Source organism: Dermacentor andersoni, chromosome 6, assembly GCF_023375885.2.
Source record: "Dermacentor andersoni chromosome 6, qqDerAnde1_hic_scaffold, whole genome shotgun sequence".
Lineage (NCBI taxonomy): Eukaryota > Metazoa > Arthropoda > Arachnida > Ixodida > Ixodidae > Dermacentor > Dermacentor andersoni.
The window spans coordinates 99,297,921-99,307,681 of NC_092819.1; the positions used below are offsets into that span (position 1 = coordinate 99,297,921).

The following is a 9,761-nucleotide window of genomic DNA, read 5'->3' on the forward strand; positions in this document are numbered from 1 at the left end:
TAAATTAGCTGTTTATTTGTATGCACAAGTTCAGGTCCTCAGTTTGGTTGCATGACAAATTGCCATACCTCAATAGATACAAGAAACAATTTTATTACAGTTTAATAAAATCCAAACAGTAATAATCACAACAATATAATGACATACATTTCTTTTGGTACGTATACAGCCCATGTCTTGGCAGTGTATAAATTCAACTATACACCGCAAGTACTGTGTCCTGACCACTATTAATCACATGTGTAAAATCATCACAGCAATTCAACAAATATCGCAGTAATTAGTGACATACACTTTGTAACTGCTTTACATGAGCATAATGTATACAAATGGTCCCTGTGTACCTACACATGACTAGTGCCACCCGAGTACTATTACTCACAGGTGTCAAAGCAACAAAGCAATTCTTTAAAAAATATCACAGCGCTTAGTGACGTACATGCTGTAACTCCCTTGTAGAAACTTAATACAAACACGTGAGGACACAGAAAGCTAGCAGTGGGCATACATGGGAATACCACCGCCTCAATACTAATTCACAAGTGTAAAACCAACCAAGCAGTTCTTTAAAGAATATCACAATGCTTAGTGACATACATTTTCTAACTAGCTTTTATAAGCTTTATACAAACATGAGAACATACACAAAGCTAGCGGTGCACCCGCATAGAAGTGCGGCCATCTGAACACGATTATTTGCAAGTGTAAGCTCAACAGAACAGTTCGTTATAGTGACGCACATTTTGTAACTGCCTTATACAAGCTTAGTGCAAGCACAAGAATGCAGAAAAATATAAATTAAAAACTTGCTCTATGCATACACAAACAGATCAACACAAATGGTAAACACCGCTTTGAAGACAAATGTGACTGTGGCAAAGCGCAGTGCTGTGCCGGTTGAAATTGCCACCCACAAAAGTATTGAGCAATGCTTAAACCACATGCAATAAAGTGCTGAAAGACTGCGTCTCTAACGTAACTATTTTAATTCAAATTTCTTGAATATAGGGCTCGCTTGCAGATAAGGCATCTGATCCAACTGACCTGATTTTACACCTGCTACATGCATACAATGCACTCAGATATAACTGGTAATAATAATTATAAAAGGCATTTAAAAACCTGATAGTATGATGAAGATGCATGACTAGAAAAGTTCTGTCCCCCTCGTACTTGTTAAAAATGTGTAAGTACGACACATGTTCTTTTTTTCCTCAATTTTTGCATTAATGGACAGCCGGGAACCTCGAACCGACACAAAAAAAAAAAAGATACTGCTATGTTAATAGTGTTATGAAAAATTTTTTGTGAAAGCTTTTTCACAGACAAGTTGCAGTCTCGTTTCTGGAGGTTGAGCTGTATCTTGCAAAATAACTTGAAAAGTGGTCACATGGGAGCATGACACTATATCATAATGTTAGTTTCAGTTGACTCTCTTGCCCTACAAGTCGCTGCTCACTGTGGCCAGTGATGCAACAGCAGTGTCTGTGTGATTTTCATCACACTTCTGTCCTATGCCATTCTTACCAGAGTTGGCGGCACATAGATACCCAAATTTCGATAGTGTTGCTTTCTCAGGTGGTTCCTTTTAATTTGCTCAATATCAGTTGGCGCTTCAGCTGCATCAAACTTCTTTTTTACCTCTTCAACATCAACAACAATCTTATGACACCTGTGTTGTCCTTCTAGTTGCCTACAAAGACCAGTCAATCTAGCAACAACACTGACAGTCTCTACTATCTTGTAATGGGGGAGAGGTGTGTCCCACCATGTGTTCCACATTGTTGTCACTATGTGGGCTGGCTGGGGAGGCAACAACTGTAATATGTTTGCATTTGCATATATTAAAGTGATGCTTGTACTGTGTTATAACACCTAACTTAGTCTTGCACTTGCTGCACAATAACACTGGCTCACAGTCGTGGTGAAAAGCTTTTGTATGTTGAGCAAATGAGTTGTATCCACTACAAAAAAAGTCAGTGATAGCACACATGTTGCTCTACCAGGCCTGGTGTGGTTCCTTCTGACACTGCTACTGATGCTGACGCGCTGCTGCTTGCCTCGTACACTGTTGCAGCTGCAGTAGACATGGCAGTCTCTGTATCTATTGCTGTCGTGTCATCTGTCATGGTAACTTCCAAGTGGTATCGGGCTCACTTCTGCAACAGAGATGTTGTTTGCCCCTTGAGGGCTCTCATGATCAGGGCCAATTATTTCGTAGGCATTGTCTCCTGCATCGAAGAACCAATAAGAACAGCATGAATTAATAAACATAGCTCTAAAAAGTACGGACATCAAGACTTAACCACAAGCTTTGCACATAAGTGACCGGGCTTAATGAATAATACTTGCAGGAGGAGTTACACAATTGTTTGTGTATATTACAGTAAAGCCTCATCAGAAGATATTCAAGAGGCACGGGAAACATGTCTCTCGAAACCAAAAATTTTGAGACACTGAGGAGCCAGACTAGATCACTTTATTATGCATCATCACTAAAGTTTGTTTTGATATATCTGAAGGAATAAATGCTCAGGGTGGCTTAGAGGGCCCCTAAACCACTTCTCGTCATTTTTTGAACATTTCAAGTAAACACGCGTATCGAAATCAGAATGCCGTCACGATCGACGAAGCCAAATGCCAGAGTGCGTAGCACTGCCGGAGCACCACAATATGAAGAAAATGACCCCGTGCGCCTCTCTGGACCTATCCTGCACCCCCCAGTTTGTCCTGACGTCACCAGGCTGTCTCTGATGATGTCACCAGTTTCCGGTGCTGTCGATTGGTCGAACGAAAGTGTACGACTGCCGGCAAGGCCTGCAAGCAAATACACACACTCCTTCTTCCTCGTCACGTAGCGCGCGATGCCATTATGGGCAGCCAATGGGGGCAAAGAACAGAAACGCCAACAGAAGGGTCTCCCTATGAGGCTCTTCAACACGAGTCACCATACAGTTCCGTTGTATTAGCGCCACCCCTCGCAGGACGACGGGCCAGCGCGGCAGCAACAGAGCTCGTTGGTGTTGGCCTGTCCCGTAACATTTGGAGGTGTACTAGGCAAGGAAAAGACGATACTGTCCATATGGCGTGTACCAGATGAAAGAGTAAAATGAGTGGGGACTACTTTTCGATAATCAAACACACGTAGCTCCACTATTACTGCACCGTTTCGAAAAATTCTCGTGGCTACCTGTTCATTGCCTTATTGTGTAGAACTGCAACACCGCAACTAAATTTCAACCTCGGTGGTTTAGGGGCCCTTTAAAGAAGACATTCACAGCTTTTTAGTGACTGTAGATTGTGTTAGCTTCCTTCACTTCACTTCACTTTGCAAGCCTTGTTGCTTGCAGTACCTTTGAGGTGCTCTTAGACGCTCGTCAGCTTCAACTGGCGACACTTTCTGCCCTGCACTGTCCTCGTTGCCCTCCTTTTCTGGTTCATGCTAAAAGAGACATGCGCGATTGACTTGTGTAAGGATTGCGTGATCTTTACGCCCTTCGGAGCACACAAGGTGCACAAAGTGAATGTGTCTGGGTTGTGTCCCTTCGAAGTAGTGAATACTTAAAAAGTCATCCTTAGTAACAAAGGTGTCTCTTGTATACAGTATCGTTAACGTCGCAAACATCGGAAAACCAACCAAACCATTTTCAGATGTCTCTTACAACCAATTGCATCTTGTAATGAGATTCTACTGTACTGAATATTTTTCAACTATGTATCATCTGCATGTACATATAGTCACAAAGACATGTTGTGTGGAATGGCGAATCGGGAAACAGTTCGTACTCTTACTTTTTGTCCCTAACATAAGCAGCTGATAACAATATGATAAAAAAGCAGGCAATGAGGCTAGAATGGTACATAATCCTTCAGCTCTAAACAGTTTTTTGGGCCCACATCATTCCCTCATATGACATAAGGAAACAACTTGATTGCAGTAATGGCTGCATGTGATCTGAGTTGATTGAAACAAACTATACGTAAGGTTGTCCTGTATGTAATTTTATCAGAGTGCTTTTTAGATGTCCTGCTGGTGATCCTGGCTGCGCGATGCTTCTCATGCTTTTTGGCACGATTCCTTTTTTTTCACTCCACTTTTTTTTTCAGATTTTCTCCCCTTTCCCTTCCCCCTTGTGTAAAATAGCACACTTGAAGTATCAAATCTGTTGAACTAACGTGTATATCAAACCTGTTAACATGTGTGCTTCTCTGTGGTCTGTGTTGTATTTTTGCGCTGCACAATTCAATTCAAGATGAAAGATGGAACGTCCCTGCCTTTAGTTTAATTGTGTGTGTGTGTGTGTGTGTGTGTGTATGTCTCTCTCATGTTTTGAAATATATGTACATTCAGGAGTGCCTGCATGCCCTTCTCTCCTGCTCCAGTGACGAAAAGGAGAGCCTGTTTATGTACCATAGTAAAAAATTCAAAGGTTTTCGCTGTGCCCATTACATCCCTTATCATATGGATCTGTCACAATACAGAGTAGCAGTGGTCCATAATACTAGCCCATCCCAACATAATTATAAATTAACACATACCGACATGCTGCGAAACAGCTGTTGCAAAGCCGCTGGTGAAGGCAATTTCCGCAGCACTGCAGTGGTACAGCCGAGTTCCACCTGTATAGTGACAAATCCATATGCGTGTTAGCAACTCACTAGTTGCTGATGGTTTCATAAGCTTTACACTACACAATAAAGTAATCTAGACAACTTTGTTGGAACAAATGCACATAATTAGGACACCACTTAAACACTAACACGATTAATTGCCCCCAATCTCTCACTCACTAAGGGATAATACTACTGAAACATCGGTGGAGAGCTCAGATTAACACAGCCCATAAAGGACAAGCGTTCTTTGAGGAAAACAGCTATAACAGCGGTTAGTTTTCTTGACCATTTCATGTGGTAGCTTTGATTTAAATGTCATGCAGTACTATAAAATACGAAGTGCCGCATTTCTAGCAGCAGAAGGCGTCGTCAGGCTCATGGTACAACAGATTTTTGCACTGTTTGTCAGTGAGCCGACACATACAAAGAAAACCGAATTCACACATACATATACAGTGTCAAGTGCACTTCTCCTTCTGAAAACGCAGCCACCAGTTCCAATGTTGCTGAAAGGAAAGGTTATATAAAGTGCGAGACTGCATGGAACTGCCACTTTTGACTGTAAATGTATGGTCTGCTGATTGCAGAGGTAGTCACATGCTATTTCTAGTCTCTTTTAGAAGCATTACTAAAGAATAAATTAAAATCTATTCATAAGTCACGAATTTCATGCATCCACAGTTTGGCTAAATAACCTGTGAGAAAAAGACATGTTTACCTGGAATAGCAACCTATTTTCCTGCTGCAAAACTTTCCTTCGAATTAATGAAATAACTTTACAGCGTCATAATGCGTTTCTCGCAACTACTTGCCGGCAGTGGCGAGTTAGTGTTTATATCCGACTCATTGGGCGACAATACTGCCAAACACAAATGCTCCACGAACACGAGAACACGTCCCTCGCAGAGAATAGCAACCATATATGCCTCTGTGAGACATGATCGCACCTTTGTGGTCAAAATGTACATTAGAACGACATCACCATCTCATTAAAAAGAAGCCTCCGTACAAGGCAGCCGCCAACTGCATAATGTGAAATTGCAACTGATGTCCACTTACTGGTGGCCTGTGTTTGAGTCACTTTTGGCAGTTGACTGGGTGCTGAGAAATGCACGTCCTGGGTTGTCCCTGCAAAACATACAGGGTTATGTCAAATGTTGAAAATATATATATGCCGGCATTTCATCAGTCGCAAAACAAACGAGTAAACTAATAAACAACTGTAATGTAAACAGAGTACACATCATAAGATAGGCTGTCAACTGTTAATGCATTACGCAAAAAACCTAATGCATAGGAAAGACTATATGTATACACACGAAGCTGACACACAATTTAATTCGCTCTAGGTTTTTCCGTGCAGTATATTCAAATTATTATGTCTTGTGGTTAGAGCAAAATTAGGGTAAATTACGAACTAAATTATCTACCCTGGAAACTTTTCTTCAATATGCACCTGTGCGCGCTTCGAACGAGTAGCGTTGTAAAATTTACGTACATGGCATTTAACATAGTTGCTGAACACGGATTTCCTTTGCCCTGTGTCGTGCACAGTGAGCTGCATATATCTGCCCCCCCCCTTTTTTTTGTACTAGCCATACTGCGTGCCACTGCACCTATACGCACGTCAATAAACCTCACGACACAAATAAAAAAAGCGCCAATCACCCATGCCTGCATGTTGTAGTGGGCCTAACCTAACCAAGCATGGGCTATTGCTTTTTATAGTAAACACAGGCACCGTGCTCATTGCAAGTATGTATCATGTCGCTAAGCAAATATGCAATTTCATTGTACCACTATTTTTTTATCACATGGATATATCTGTTGAGAGGCAAGACAAAAAGCAGTCACTTCTCAGAACTAATCAGCTTTCTTAAAACACATTTTTAACTTTTCAATGACACTTGCTGCTATGTGTTTGTCTCCCGAGAGCATACTTGATTTGACTTTCCAATCAGAGACATTACATAAATATACCATGTTAAGATGACTGCCTGGAGCACGTGAGAATTTTCAACTTCGTGTAACATACTGTATCTTGATATTGTTGACATTTGGTCAAATGGTACACCCAATATACCCACATACTAGTTTTCTTGTCCAAATAACATGCCAATGTATTTTGATTTTTTGGCATTGGCTCCTCTGCACTACGTGAAGTCGTGCTGCACTGGCTCTTTCACATCCTCGTGTCCTTGCAGCTGCCTTCTTGCGTTATATAAAGCGGGTGCCTGAAAAATATCGTATGCAAAAGTCAACACAAGGGCATGGTGCAAAACAACATCAAGACAGTCAAGGCCATGGCAATAAAAAAGTCTTAGCTCTTAGTCTTCCTAGTGAAATGCATGCAAAACATCCAAATGACTGCAACAGTCAACTGCTAAACTAACTTCAATTTTTAGATTTAAGCAAAAAAACAAATAAACCACAGTTCATCCTTGTTTTTCATGAATGTTAGAATACTCCTGCTAATGAATAGAATATTGGTCATTTTCAGACGTCATAGGTCTGTCATGAGTCTGGTGTATCGCAAACACCACTTGTGACACATCCTAAGCACGTGCCCAGTGTGCCCCCGCCCCCCCCCCCCCCGCACCATCCCTGGTTGTGCCACTGCTGAAGCCATAATTTGAGGATTATAGCTGCAAACATGATGCTCAGTAGGGATGAAAATATTGTCCTTCAGCTCAATGGATATATGGATGTGCCTATAAAAAGGGCAACAAGGCTTGTTATGGCAAGCTTACCCACATTTCAATACTAACAAGTTCACTGCGGCCTGCATATAAGCTTACTAAAAGGCATGAACTTATTTTCATGCATGAGGTGCGCAGTGGAGTTCATTTTTGACAGACCCGACTACTGCTGCAGTTTGAAATCTAGCATTTTAGATTCTTGTAGGCATGTAAAAGTTGCAGTTAAACCGCAGTTATTAGTTTATTACACCAACCTATTGTTCTGTGTACGACAGACTGGTAACACGGAATTAAAGCAACATTTTATTTTGATATTTTATTTCTCTACTAAAAATATTCAAGCGATAAACACATCTTGATCTGCCATGCTATAGCAAAATGCACACATTACGCTTGTAACCCCCAGAGGAAGGCTGATTTAGCTGTTCATATGACATAACTCTGACACGCCAACTCATATTAGCAAATGCACAGGCATGTCCAAAACAATAAGCGTATGCAAAGCGCCCCTGCAATTGTAATTCCACACAGCAGCCGTTATATTCGATGCCGATGCGTAACTAGCTGCTCGACAATTCACCGAGTTCGTAGACATAAGCATCCTTTCAGTTTCGCACCGTGCACGAAAACCGCAACAGGAGACAAAACCAGACCTATAATCACACCATTTCAACATGAGCAAAAACAGTTCAGTCTTAGGGATAAACACTGTGAGAGCGATTTAGTGCGCGACGGCGACGAGCGACGGCTTCGAGCGGCAAAACGGGCCGTCGCTTGAACAGATGGCTCGGTTCTGGAAATCTAGAAATCGTCGCTTGTCGCCCAGAAGTGCTATGAGCGACTAGCCAATAGCGCGAAGCCGGAACTGGATGTACGTACATACATCGCTCAAATACTACCGATTGTCGCGCGGAACGAGCAAATGATTCAATTTTTATACGTGCAAGGATAAGAACGTACTGCAAGACCTCCGGAAATATTTTATGCTACTTTTTATAGTAAAATACATCAACGTAAATTACTAAAGCACGCGTCACGCGTGACTGCAGCCCTCATGCCGGCAACACCGGGGAGGCGTCGCTCAAAATCGTCGCTCGCACGGAGTACGACTTGTAGGCGACGAGCGAACGCGACAGCCATCTCCGTCGCGTCGCTTGTAGCTGCCGCGCGCAAGATCGCTTATATGGGGTTTATACTTTTTTCAGCATAAAACATGGATTCCTCATGCGTTTTCAGTAAGTTCAAGATAACGCGCCCAACTGACCTCTTGCAGCATGCAGCTGAATGCCTGCGGCAAAGTTTCTAACTAGCACTGGTGCTGCACGTAACTTCAGTGGTCGCAGATTCCCCCTGCGCGAGACACCGTCAAGCGCGCGGTTTATTTATAAAAAAAAAGCATGCTGCCAGCAAAATGACGCCTTCTGTTATGTGATTCCTTAGTTCAACAGCGTTCCGTACACAGTAGACTGCCAAACTGAATAAATTCAAATACACAAAACGCACGCTAATCACGCTCCGCATAGGCTCGGAATCACGGGCTGGTGAACTAACCATTTTAAGCGTCCTCTCGCCTGGCGTCTTATTGAACATGCCATAGTTCTGGCAGCGTTTGCGATTTTTAAAGCTCTTACGGACAACGGCAAAGTGATAAAATCACATGCAGTTATCGCGACGACTGGCTTTTTCGATTGACATCGAGAGACAGCGCGTACGCCTAGTCCTATGTCAATCGCGTCGGCTAAGCGCAGCGACGACTTCCTGGCGATAGCATGACATATACGGAGAATGTGCACCTAAGTTAGAATTCACTTACCGTGGAGGATTTGTTGTTATATCCAAGGCATGACGAACGACTGTCGTGTTTTCGTGGCGACGCGAGATGGCTGATACACGATCTCCCTCGGCTGGCCTTTGCTCGCTGGATGGATCACCTTTCTCCGGTGCTGTGTTGTTCCGCGATCTTGAGCGCGCGCGCGCGCGCGCGGTGGAGCCACTCCGAGTGAAAAAGTAGAGCGCTCGCTACGCGTTCCTTTGAACTGCGGCGGCCTGTTCTCTTAGAAGCAAAACGATGTGTTCTTTGCTCAGCGTGCATGAATGATACATTGCCATGTTCGGGGCCAGCCACCTACAGTTGAAGCAGAAGATTACGCTACGTTTTGTTTTCTATTGCCGCAAGAGTCTCTCTTTTCTATTGTCGCAAGAGTCTTTTCACGCTCTCTCTCTGAAGGGGAGAGTGAAAAGCACATTTCACTCTCTCCTTGGTGACAGAGTGAACAATGCATTTCGCTCTCCTCGACATTTTGCGAGAGTAAAACGACGCTTTGAAGAGTGAACCGGCAGCTTCACTCCTGCGATACCCTTCCTAGTTTTTAGAGTGTAGCAGAGGCCTTACACGTTATTTAATGTAAAATAAGAGGAGTACACTGGTGTAGTGCGTGTAAAATCTGT

The 9,761-nt window shown here is 42.8% G+C and overlaps 1 long non-coding RNA gene across 1 annotated transcript; it reads right to left on the minus strand.

The window, feature by feature from the left end:
• Positions 1-260: 260 nt before the first annotated feature.
• On the minus strand, positions 261-5,884 carry LOC140218776 (uncharacterized). The gene is made up of 3 exons (XR_011894962.1): positions 5,674-5,884; positions 4,540-4,620; positions 261-2,231 (listed from the first exon to the last, which is right to left on the minus strand). It is a non-coding gene; the product is annotated as an uncharacterized lncRNA (long non-coding RNA).
• Between the last annotated feature and the right edge of the window lie 3,877 nt (positions 5,885-9,761).